General features: G+C 41.5%; 1 protein-coding gene across 2 annotated transcripts in view; it reads right to left on the bottom strand.

Moving 5' to 3' along the window:
• The window catches only part of rev3l (REV3 like, DNA directed polymerase zeta catalytic subunit), an 85486-nt gene that overhangs the window by 61461 nt on the left and 11266 nt on the right, over positions 1 to 12759 (bottom strand). The gene's annotated exons all lie outside the window — the stretch shown is intronic.

The raw sequence follows: 12759 nt of genomic DNA, 5'->3' as shown, positions 1-12759 counted from the left end.
AGGATTTCTAAGACTGATACTGATATTTGGTGATTAAAAATGTCACTACTCCCATAAATCGGCTAGGGGCGGACGATATATCAAACAAGTTTTTTTCCCCACATGCTATTGTTAAAATGGTTAACCACTGAGTATAGGCTGCCATGGAAATATTAAGCTGTCTGCATGTGATTCACTGTGAGTGGTTTTGGTATTTTGCGAATGCATAATTAATCCACCCTCTGAACAGTGCCCGGCACACTGCGCTGATCACGCGCTGATCTGCTACCAGATAAGGAAAAATATGGCTCCATCGTTTGGATTTCACAAGGAGGATGTTGAACAAAATCTGGTAATTTGCAAAACATGCCATAAAACCATTGGCGCTAAAGGTAGCAGTACCACGAAATTAGTCCATCAGCTTAAAAGTCATCCACTGCAAAATAAATACTTTCTCAAACTCCACATGTCAACATCTTCCCCCACACACCCAAAAAAAAAACAAAAAAAAAACAAAAAAAAAAAAAAACAACTTTAAATAAACCAGCTGTGATACAAGCTACAACGCCTTCTGGCGAGAGAAACTGAAAAACAGCACATTAAGTCCATGTTATTGTTTATCGAACGTGAAGCACATTTATGGGTTTCTTTGCAGCTGGTTCAGTAAACTGGTCAGAGCCAGTGACAAAACTTGCAGTTTTAGCAGTTTGCTTGGTTCCATGAAGTTGAGTGAGTTTGTGGCTTCGTTGTTTGTGTTTAGGCACATTTGGCAAAATGATGTAACTGCTCTTTAATTGTTTGTCGTTTTTGTTGTTTGGTGGTTGTAGAAATGGTTTATATGTGCTTTTAGCTGAGGTTTCTGTGGATACCACACATGCCGATATTTACATAAACTCACAGAGGCTTAAACTGCAGCTCATTTGCCCCCAGTACCGAAGATGTTAGGGCTCAAAACATTTCGTGAAATATATTGTATCGCAATATAGCAAAAAAATATTGCGACATTAGATATTCCTCATATCACCCAGCCCTAATTTCGACTACTTTTTTTTTCATCTCATTGATGTTGACGATGCAACCTCCGAAATTACAAATGCCTAAACATTAGCAAATAGCCAATATCAGACTATAATATTGGCCAGTCGATAAATTAGTTGGGTATAATAAAACAGATGCGGTATTAAGAATACACATAAGTGACTCTATTTTTAAATGTTTTTCTTTATAGTCTCTTCAGCAACTGTGTTAGTGTTTGCAATTAACGGAAGTAAAGATGAACACTGGAGGCTTTTAAACTCTCCACATCCAGTTTTCATTACAAGACTTTTAGAGGAGATGCTATAAGTGCACAATACAGACTTTTGAATGGTACTTGTGCCACATGCAACATCAATTAAAAGCTGAACATCAAAGACTGCTGGCTCAACAATGCATTTGCACAAACACATTAATGCTTTAAAAAAAACACAAGTAATCAATGTCAGAGATTCATTCCCACTTAGACACATTATGTTAACACAATCTTCCTCATTACGAAAAATACCACAAACAAGGCAAGAGCCATTGTTGTTTTTTTAAAGACAAGAAATAATGTAGAAAAAATGCTGTACAATGGCAAGCTTGGGCTGCAGCAGTGATACAGTGTTGGATAGTAAATATTTGGTGAATTTGGTGCAGGACTGAAGAAGGACATTTCCCACATGCTTGATGAATTACAGAGTTTAGTAATTCATCAACAGCAAACAAACAGATAATGCATAATAAGGGATACTTTAAAATCATGCATACAAAAAAAATGTCTGTAGTCCTACGCAAACTCAGTACTTTACAGTTACTCCTCTAAAACCAAATGAGGTGCCCAGTGGGTGGCCATTCACGTACTTAATTCAAGTGGTTGGAAGAAAGTACACACTACTCTAATTTCACTACTAATTATGGTTGTGGAATTGCCAAAGTGGGAGTGAAAAGCATCATGTAGCCAAGGGGCAAATTCTAATAAACTTGGCAGGATTATTCCAAGGAGGAGATGAAATGATGCTCTTCACAGTGTAGATGTTCTGCTTTTGTGGCAAAAAGAGATCAGTCAACTGCTATTGTGAAAACACTGGTTAAAACACAAACAGGTGGAATCCAAAATGGTAGTGTTGACAGGAAACGAGTAGCTATAGAAATAGTGAACACAGCAAATCCATCATCTTTAACCTGTGTGTGGTGACTTTTGAAGATAATGTGCATCTGTTATTATAACTGCAGCAACTGATGCTGCATGGCAACTAAAATTGTCATTTGGAGCTGAGATGAGGCTGTAACAGCATCAACCATTTTGCCTGGTGCAATGGCTACAGTGTGTTTGGTGTTAAGTCAGTGAGGAAAGCCGACATCCTTATTGGGTTAGCTGGATTGTCCTCTCTAGGAAGTGAATAAGGGTGAGCTCATATGGACAAACGGCTGTAGCCCAAGTGGACCCAACAGTACAGCACTGACCAGTCTAGTCTGGTACCAGATGAGACCAACAGTGTTTGGTACTCCAATTCCAGATACTTCCCTTGGACTTTCAGGCTGATGAGCGCCGTCTACCTATTATTCTATATAAGTAATAATTCTGATTTTATTAATGCAATGGCAGTTACCTGTTGGTGGTAAGACTTAACAACTCCCTCACACTTTCCCTCTCTTTACACACTGAACTGATGTTTGCTGTACATCAATTAAAAGCTAAACATCAAGTTTTCATTGGCATTGCAGATCAGAATATATATCAGAACAGACAAGGCACAAAAGCCGGGCTCCCTACTTTTCTTCATCTGCAACTCATCAATTTTGCACATGAACCTTTGAGGGGGGAGTATCACTCCTTCATTCTGTATCACTATTCAGTCAGAACAAACTCTACTGACTCTGAATCCACTCAGACTTAACAGAGCCTGATAAAACAATGACACTCACTGCATTGTTCTCTGGGAGAATGCAAAAACACCAGTCTGTAAAGATCCACGCACTCTCCGTTCCAGGTTCACATTGAAGGCTTCAACTGGCCACTTTAGTGTTTTTATCAAGTCAATATTTAGTGGGGGAAAAAACAAAACAGAACAATGGACATATTTTTTTATGTTGGCGCAAATAAGAGTAATTTCCTTATACTACAGCTGCACAATTATAACTTACTAACAAAGTATCTCTCAAACAATTTATGCTGTAGTCTGGAGTGCTGCTAAGAGATCGTCCAGCTGGCTGGGTGAGGCTCCCTCTTTGGCTGTGTCTGGGCTTTATTAACGGGACAAATAAGCAGGCCCTCCCCTGCTGCTGTACAGCCAGGACAGTCCTGGCTGTATGCCTGAGCAACAAGCCAGGGTTAGAGGAGAGAGGACTTGCTGGCCTGGTTAGTCCCGAACAAGCTGTGTAAGGCCTGCTTACAGAGCTGAAAAAGTGGCAATAGGATTTATGCTGTAAACTATTCATGACTCACTGCCCATCTTAGTTTGGACCTGAAACTGCAGAAAAACCTGAGTAAAATCAGTGTAATTTTAAACTTAACCCCAATTTTAGTGCATCTCATTTCCCAAATGTAGTCAAATGTATTTATGATGGTGAAGCAGGTGAACACCATCCAATCCATTATTCCTGGATCCCAGTTTTGTGACTGAAAGCAGATTCGGCTTTGTATTTCTCTTTAATGACCACTTTGTAAGCAGCATGTCCCCATCACTCTGCTGGAAGACGGATGCAGATGCCTCAATTTGAGCCGAGCCGAGCAGACAGACGGCACAGCAGAGCTGGTCATCTGAGCAGACAGGTTGAGTCTTACCAGATGGTGACTTGGAAGGTGCTTCATGCAAGACCTTCGTGAAGCAGACAAAACAAGGCTACACTGATCTTTACAAATATGAACAAGGAAATTGTTGGCCCACATATGATCAGATTGCTCAGACCGGCCTTCCTGTCATTCATTTCTGATATGATTCCTGTGTGCCTGGCCTGGCTGGTGAAAACAGAGCGCAGATGGAGGCAGCAGACTCCACAGATTTGGACTGGGTAACAGATGGATCAAAAGCAGGATGGACAACTTGAGCAATGCCACAAAAAACAGGAGAATGATGGGCTTCTCTTCTGGCAATGAAGTCAAAATGTGCAACCTTTAAACAGCCATAATGTGTGGCATACAGGGATTGTGAATGAAATCCCCATCAAAGTAGACAAAGACTGAATGCCCAATTTATGTCAAGCTCTAAACAAGTGTGCATAACACAGTACTGAACGCCTACCCCACAATCCTGAAGGTGAAGTGAAGTCTAATTAGGTGATTACTACTTTTCTCCTCTATGCCTGTATGTGTTCAAATCTGTTTTTATATGTATAAAAAGTAACTAGTTCACTTGGCTGCAGAGCTGCCCAGCTGTAGTTCAATCCGATCTTTAAGTCTGACATCATTAACTGTGACTGGGCCCAAACTCCGCTGCAGGTCCCTAAGTCACACGATCACTGCGGCATCACTGAGAGTTAAAAACTGTCTAAATCCTTTCACCTGTAATAAAATGATTAGCGTTGCTGCTCTACCAGGTGTAACAATTAAGTTTACCACCCAGGCGTCCATGAAAAACGAATTTATGAAATTTAACGGAGTTAGACGTTAGCAGGAAGTTAGCTCGCTAGATTCCATCTAAATATAATATACCATGTTCTGACAGACATTTCCAAAACAAATTAAGACGTACAGCTCTACTGCCATTTCCAACATAAATGAAGACAGGAAAGTAAACAGCAGTGACATTTGTAGGGTTACTGAAGTTTGGCTAGCTGTTATGTAATGATGTGCTACGTGATCGCTAGCGACACAGCTATGTTAACATAATATTAACAGTGAAGCTGGAGGATGAACGCTAACTTTTTTCTATTCAATAAAAGTTAACGCAAGGGTTCCCGAAGGTTCAGGACAAATGCAATCGTATGGCAGGATACTGTAAAAAGACCAAAACTTCAGTCGGGAGAATAACTGAGATAATCCATCCACAATACGAGGTTAGTCATTAATATACTGCTGCATGGCCTGGGCTGCAGTTACATCGTAAGGTTTTAAAAACTGAGCTTTAAAATCATTAGCGGTAATAAAAACCGAGAGAGGCCGACAGTGATCACTGACTGTTTTTAGGGGCTTGTTGAGATTAAATAGAACAAGATACAAAGCATTAAAACATGTAAAAAACACAAAAGCCTTATTAAACACGGAGTAGTTTGGGCCCGGAAGCAGGATTTATCACGGCATCACTTAAAGACCGGATACAGTAAACTTGTGGGAGACACCATCAGTGTGACATGATGTTTAAATTGGTCAGCTTACTGAAGGTTGACAGCAGCCGTCCCACTTTCTGTCCCGGTGAGGGCATAGTGTGTGCGTGTGTGTGCGTGCGTGTATTTATTGTGTACTACCTGTGAGGTCAGTACACAAACCGACACATGCCGTGGCTTGGCTGAGGCATGGGACTGGGACTGTGACAGATACATGAAAATGTGTTTGGTGCATTGAGATGGGTTTTTACTCTGTGACAGCGATCTTTGACAACCAAAGTGCATCATTCACATTAATTTATGGGAAGAGTATGTATGCAGCGAGTGAGACATGACCTGCATGAGAAGCACAGCGCGGTCTAATAAAAGGACGCAGGCTGATATCAAAACAGACATGACAGCTTGAAACTGTGGCTATGGGTCAGCACACTAGCCACTGCTCCCGTGCTTGAGGCTACCTTGACTCACTGCAGTCTACAGCTGATAGATGTTGATGCTAAAAAAGAAAAATATCATCTCAGATCAGGTTTTCAGATGAACCTTCCAAATGTTGCCACAATCTCTATCTGTGCTATCTGAAAATCTTTAACTTCCTGCAATTATGTTTCACAGAAATATTACACAGAATATTCCACATTCTTACACTAATAGCAGTGCACTTATGTTTTGCTGTCACAAAATCTAACAAATCTGACAAAACATTCTGTGGCTTTGCAGCACTCAGTCTGGTATATGCAAAGTATAAGCAAAACAAGTAATAAAGGTCAGTCCTAAGAAAGAGCATGTGTGCTCAGTCAACTTTCCTGGGATAAAAGAAAAAGACAGGGGGGGAAAAAAATCAGTTCACGTCAAAGAGTTCACAGCCTGCATGTCTCTAGTCACCTGAGTAGAGTCAGAGGAAGGGCAGCGAAGATATGAATCAGTAACAATCAATGTAGCGAGGAGGTTCATCGCAGAGAACAATGTGCAGAGAAATGCTTTTCTTGTGGCTCTTATGGAGCTTATTGTCAGAGCAATTGATAAAAATCAATTCCATTTATGACACTTGACATACATCTGGTAAGGATCCACTGTTGTTAAGAAATTAAAGCAAATAATACCAACAAAATAAACAACAAGCATGTCATCAATTATCAGAAACTGCCATGAGCAGGTGAAATTTCTGATACAAAAATTTACAAACATTTTAGAAAAGCCCTTGAAACTTGTAGAACTAATATGGATACAGCCGGAGGGCCAAGAGAGGCAAAGTACAAGATCTGAGAGAGAGGCCAAAGAAAAACTAGAGTGTGAACAGAAACAGACAAGAGACAGACAGAGAGAAAAACAGTGCAAAGAGAGTAAAAGTGAGAGTCAGAAGAAGAAAAAAAGAGTGATCAGAAAGGGGGGCGCAAAGAGAAAAGAGCAGTCCATCCAGTGGGAGAGTAATTAGCAGGCTGAGAGTTTACAGGAAGAACCCTGTGAACTAGGACACTTTATTCCCACATATCCTCAGCTGAACTCCTCAAAACAGAGAGAAAGGGGGGAGGGGAAAAAGCAGATCTCTTTGGCAAGAGCACTGTGCATAAATATGGGGAGCATGAGCGTAGGCCATGCAGGAGGAAGCACAGCCCTGGGGGAGGCAGGCCAGGATCAGGGCAGGAGGTGCACACACCAGCAGAGCCCTGACTCCTGGAGCAAAACAAGAGGAGGAAGAGGAGGAGGGGGTGAAAATGTAGGAGCAGTATAGTGCAATTAGGCTGCACCAGCATGCAATGCTTAATAAAAAAAAAAGTTATGCAACAGAGGAGAAGTGAAATCCAATTAAAACCTGGCTTCACTGCACACAATCAATCATAGAGGAGAGGATTTATATTTATTTTTCTACTCATGTTCCCTGTCAAAGCAGCTACCCCACACCCCACTTCCACAATGAGAGGTGCAAAAACTACAAGAAAAACTTTTATTCGTCTGTTCTGTAGTCTTAACTAGACATGCGATGTTGATTACCGATACATATTTTATATTTGATTCTTGCTTTTTGTTGTGTTTTGGGTTTCTTTACATAAAGCATGAAGTCCAAGTAAAGCCCACTGACCCCTCTCAATTAGCTCCTGCCAATTTAGATCTCCACCACTTTATGCTCAAGCAAGCAAGTGTGTGAGGCAACGAGATGAAAAAAAGGAGGTGGCTGTTGAAGGGAGAGTGAGATTTAAAGTTGTGTGTGTGAAGCTTTGAGTTCAGGAGGACAATGGGAAGGGGATGGGAGAGTTGACAGGGTGAGAGAAAAGGCCAAACTTGCTCTGGCTGTAAACACTGCCTCCGTGTGTGAGGTGAAGCGGCTCTCCCTCAGCGCCACTCCAGGACAATCTGAGAGCAGAGAGGGAGGAGGTGGGAAGGACAGCGGGCAGAAATGAGAGGAAACACTGATGTGATTCAGGCAGAGAGAGTGAAAACCCTCGAAATTAGGAGAGCACATCGAGGAAAACAAAAGAATGTAAGGGGCAGCAGAAGAGGGAGGAGGAGGAGAGCAAGAGGACGACAGAGAGGCAGGAACCATGACAAGTGGAGGGGAAATCCTCAGAGCACACACACACACACACACACACACACACACACAGGGATACTCAAAACATAACAGAAAGCACAACTCTTTGAAGGTGAACACAAAGACACTTGGGTTGTAGCCACTATATGCAACTATTTAACACAACTCTAAACGAAGAGTGAATCATTTGGGGATATCTACTATGTAAGCACCTACGTGTTGCATTTTACAGGCTGAAAGAAATAGTCAGGTGCAGTTTTTGGCTTTTTGACCTGAAACCATCTTTACATGAATTACATGTGAAATACTCAGCCTGCATAGAGTGTGCAGGAGGAAGCATACGCTACACCCACTATGTTGCTGTTAAATAGTGGGTGTAGTGGGATGGACACAAATGGCCATTACGGGGACTTTGTACTAGAAAGCTGACAAGTTAAAGACCATTTAATGTGTGCTTTGACATTTGCATTCTCACATACAACTCCACCAGGTGACGTTTAGAAAAGTTCAGGCCTGTATTAACTGTGAGGAAATGGCTTTACGGTGACAAGGCGGCTTCTGAACGCTGCACAGCAGTCTCTCTTCCTACTGACAGCCCAAAAGAATGTGATTCCTCCTAAACCAGTGTGTCACTTTATGCTTTCCACAAAGGTTTAACTAATTAGAATCGAGAGATCTCGTTCAGTGTATTTTGGGACTTTAGACTACATCACCACCTACATCCTAAACACGTAAACGTAAAACGGCAAAGTGTTGTTATAGAAACAAGTCTTGTTATTCAGCAGAAGTCATTTCAGGCACTTTGACTACGTTCACACTGCAGGCGAAAGGACATTAAATCTGACTTTTTTGACCCTATGCGACCCATATCCAATCATGGTATGACAGTTTGAACAGCACAAATCTGAGATTTTCAAATCCGACCTAAGTCACTTTCATATGTGGTGCTGAATCCGATACATATCTGATGTTTTAGAAAGCGACTGCTGTTAGAATGGTCATGTCGCATTGAATCCGTCTTTTACGTCACTGACACAAGACAGACGGCAATTATCTGCACCGGAGAAGACAAACGAGAAAGCATGGTGGCCATTGTTAAAGCACGGGCTCTCTTTTTTCTCTGTGTCCTTCTTTCTCTAATTAATTTGTCAAAATTCTGTCGGTTACAACTGTGCAGAAATTGCTGCTGCAACAACACCTACTAGCTCTGTAGCTGCCATTCTTACTTCCGTAAACAGAGCGTGTTGTGTGTGATGTCTTCTTTTGCTCATGCGGGCCGCTTTGAGGGCCGTGAACCGTTCACACTAGAGCGCGTTTGCTGTCACATTTTATTTGTAGTGTAAACAACCAGACAAAAAAAAAAAAAATCGGATTTGATCAAAAAAAATCGGAATTGAGAATTAAAACCTGCAGTGTGAACATAGCCTTATTTGGACAATCGTTTTGAAGCGTCCATTACCAAAACTCATGCCAGGGCTCGCAAAATCTTTCCAAAATTTTTCCAGTTGGGCTACCAAAATCTATCTCTGCCCTGCCCGTCGGGCTATCATAGGAAGGAAAAATATATGTCAATGCTTTTTCATTCTTTCGGAAATGTAGCTGGGTAATTATGTCATTGGCATCGGTGAGCCACTGTCAATATGTGACATATTGAAATCGCGTTTGAATTTGCGCTTGTTTTTTGCTTTCACTTTGCAATCGCGCAAACTGTGTATAGAGAGCAACAGCACTGATTGGTGAGTGATGATAATTTGCGCACCAATTCCTCTGACATAGTCTTATCAATCGTTAGCTTACTATGCAAACATGACAAGTGAAATCTCCCGCAGCTTAAACATGTGAGAGGTTGATCGCGCAGAGAATCGCTGAGCGTTATGTGAGTGCGTGTGTAAAAGCAGCAGGATATATATTTTAGTTCTGCTGAGCCAAATAAGACAGGTCAGGGTGAAGAAGTGACAGCCAAAGAAAAACTTACCACAAAACGGAAAAGTTATGACAAATCAGACTATAAGGCAAAAAGAAAGTGCAGCTTTATGGTTTCATGGACAAAAGAATTTCTGTGGCTGCAATATGACGAGCTAAATAACCAGGGGTGCACATAAGTGGTCCGCAGGTGCGCATTCGCTGTCAAAATAAAAAACGCGCACAAGATAAGAAGTTGCAACGCGTGTTTGCGTACATAAGATTTTCAGGAGGAGGACAGACATTTGTTTAGAACTCTTAAAGATGTCGAAGAAGCTCCTTTAAGCAATTACTTTGGTGTTCCTCCACCTCCAAAGAAACGTCAGAAGGAGTCCGAACCACAAAAGAAGCGCGTATTCTCGGAAAAGTGGTTGCAGGTGAGCTAGCTCACCTCCTGCAGCTGGCTTCAAACAAATGATGAACGCACAGAGATGTGGTGCAGAATGCGCTGTGAAAATCCCACTCTAGCGGACAAAAACAGCCTTTTATATGGACGCAAACGCGCGTTGCAACTTCTTATCTGGTGCGCGTCTTTTATTTTGACAGCGAATGCACACATGCGGACCACTTATGTGCACCCGTGTAAATAACATAATGTTCTGCCGGGTGTGTTGTTGGTTTTGCCTCGATTTCTGAGTCGACAAGCGCCTTTGTTACTGGGACAAGTAATTTTAAGAAAGACCCCCATTAGAAATGCATTATTGCTCAGTCTGCAATCTCTTTCCCAGAACAAACACCAATTGCAAATAACATACTAAAAATAAACCTGAAAAATCTGTTTAGAACAGCTACTATGTTGCAAAGAGTGAACTACCACTGGCACAATGTAGCAGTCTTTGCAAACTTCAAAAACTAAATGGCCTCGATCTTGGTTCCACTTGCCTCTTACCCGTGACTTCAGTGGAAATTTCAAATTCAGGATCTGACACAGACTGATTCATGTTCTACACAGTTCTTACAAGTTCATAGAAATTTCTGTTCAATTAGAACCAAGTATTTGAGTTGATGATTGTAATTTTTATACAATGTTGTAATTTGTGTTTCAAGAATTTTTTGATTAATGTTTTGTTTCTGTTACATTATACTTTAATGTATAATATTGTAACGGAAACAAAACATCAATCAAAAAATTGCTCTCTTTTTTATTTGGGCTACTTAAATTTATTTTGGGCTACCAAAAACTGAAGAGTCCTTGCCCGAAGGGCTACCAGGGATTTTGAAATTTTGCGAGCCCTGCATGCACAGAACTGCAGGTCAAATCTCATTTAAAAATAAAAACCAACAGTTTCAGAAACGTCTGCTGACTCATGCAGGCTTTTCCCCCCCTGTTTTAAATTATATGCCTTTCACCATCTTTGCTGTTGTGGAGTTCGACCAAAGACTTCAGTGCAGGTTTCTTAAAATGCCGTGTCTCTCTTCTAACATTCTTGCTGTTAATCTTATGTGGGCTGTGGTCAGCTTATGCAGCTGAACACTGCAGCTGCACAACCCCTGTGTGTGTCCAGAGAGACTCACTTATCAAAGGGCAGCAATCTCAAACCAGACAACTGAAATGATTTCCAAGCACTGCCTGCCCTTAAACCTCACTCATTTATATCCAGTGTAATGAATAGGGTGAAAAATGTATTGATTACCGAAGAAAAAGAAAAAGAAAAAAAAAAATCAGACAGTGGATGAATTGAGGGCTACACCAAGTCGTAGTATATGATCAATTTTGAATGGTTTTAAACATGCAAAGCTACTTTAGTAGACTAATAATAAAAATGTTGCAGCTGGATATGACCAGTTTAACAAAACAATAAAATATGAAAAGAAATCAAAATGAGACTCCATTTCAGGGAAATGGGAGAAATCCTATAAACAGTCGGATTACAGCGAGAACTGCAGAGAGATGCTACAGATTTCATAATGAGTCTGGGGAGAACTGGCTAGAGCCCAGTGGTTGCCACGGTGCTAGAGGATGCTGTTTGCATGTGTCCAGAGCAGCTCAGTTATCAGAGGGCAGCAATCTCTTGCCAGACAACTGGAGTGATTTCCAAGCGCTGCTTGCCCTCCTTTTCTCAGCTCTGACGAAATTTGATATTCACAGCATGTCTTGCTCTTGCCACACATCACGAGAAGCAGGGACGGCAGCTCAGCTGCTGCATTGGGCGAGCAAGGCTCATAAATGCCTATTCTCTCTCTTTCCTCCTCTCTCTTCCTCTCAGCGACATCCCCCTCTCCTCCCACTCGCTCGACATAACACAGGGACAGCCATAACGACACACGCAAACACACCAAATTGCAGCTGAGCTATTGCTAGGATGGCAACAGATTACAGTCAGAGAACAGAGAGCAGGTCTAGACACAGTTCCTCGAGGAACAAAAGGTTTTAAGTTCTCAGATGGGAGGCTGTGTGTGTCTGCCAAAAATGCAGAACCACCTCACAAACTGGAGACACTCAGCATGCACTTAGAAAGAGTTGATGACCAGTTAAACAACAGCAACCAGAATGTTGTCTAGTCACACAAAGACAGGGCTCAGTCACATTGCAAACACACATGCCCTTACATATGTACATACAAGCTAGGCTATTTTTAGAGCTTGGCTTGCAAAACGTCCCTCCCCCCTCCCCTTTTTAATAAGCCTGCCCTCAAAATGACTGTACAGTGCTATGGGATTAAAAATGGATCAAAAAGAACCCTTTCAGTTGGAGCTGTGCAGTTGTGTATGAAAAAGACAGCAAGACTGGTTTTTGTTTTGTTTGCTGTTGTGGATTTTTTTTTTGGGCTAGATGATTTTGATTCGTGTTGTTGGTTTTTTTGGAGGGGGGTATCAGGAACACCAGTCTTTGCACAGGTGGCAGAATCCACTCATATAAAGCAAATATGCTCTGCAGCTAAATACATGCAGATATTTGAAGCTTAGAAAACAACATTCAATTCCACTTTACTTTCAGTGTTAATATGGCCCAGTTTATGCCATAAAAGAACTGGCTACAATCAGCAATCAGCCAAATACCTACATCT

The sequence above is a fragment of the Neolamprologus multifasciatus genome, chromosome 15 (genome assembly GCF_963576455.1).
Source record: "Neolamprologus multifasciatus chromosome 15, fNeoMul1.2, whole genome shotgun sequence".
Lineage (NCBI taxonomy): Eukaryota > Metazoa > Chordata > Actinopteri > Cichliformes > Cichlidae > Neolamprologus > Neolamprologus multifasciatus.
Note: the sequence above shows the minus strand (reverse complement) of the source record. Positions and strands in the feature narration are given on the sequence as shown.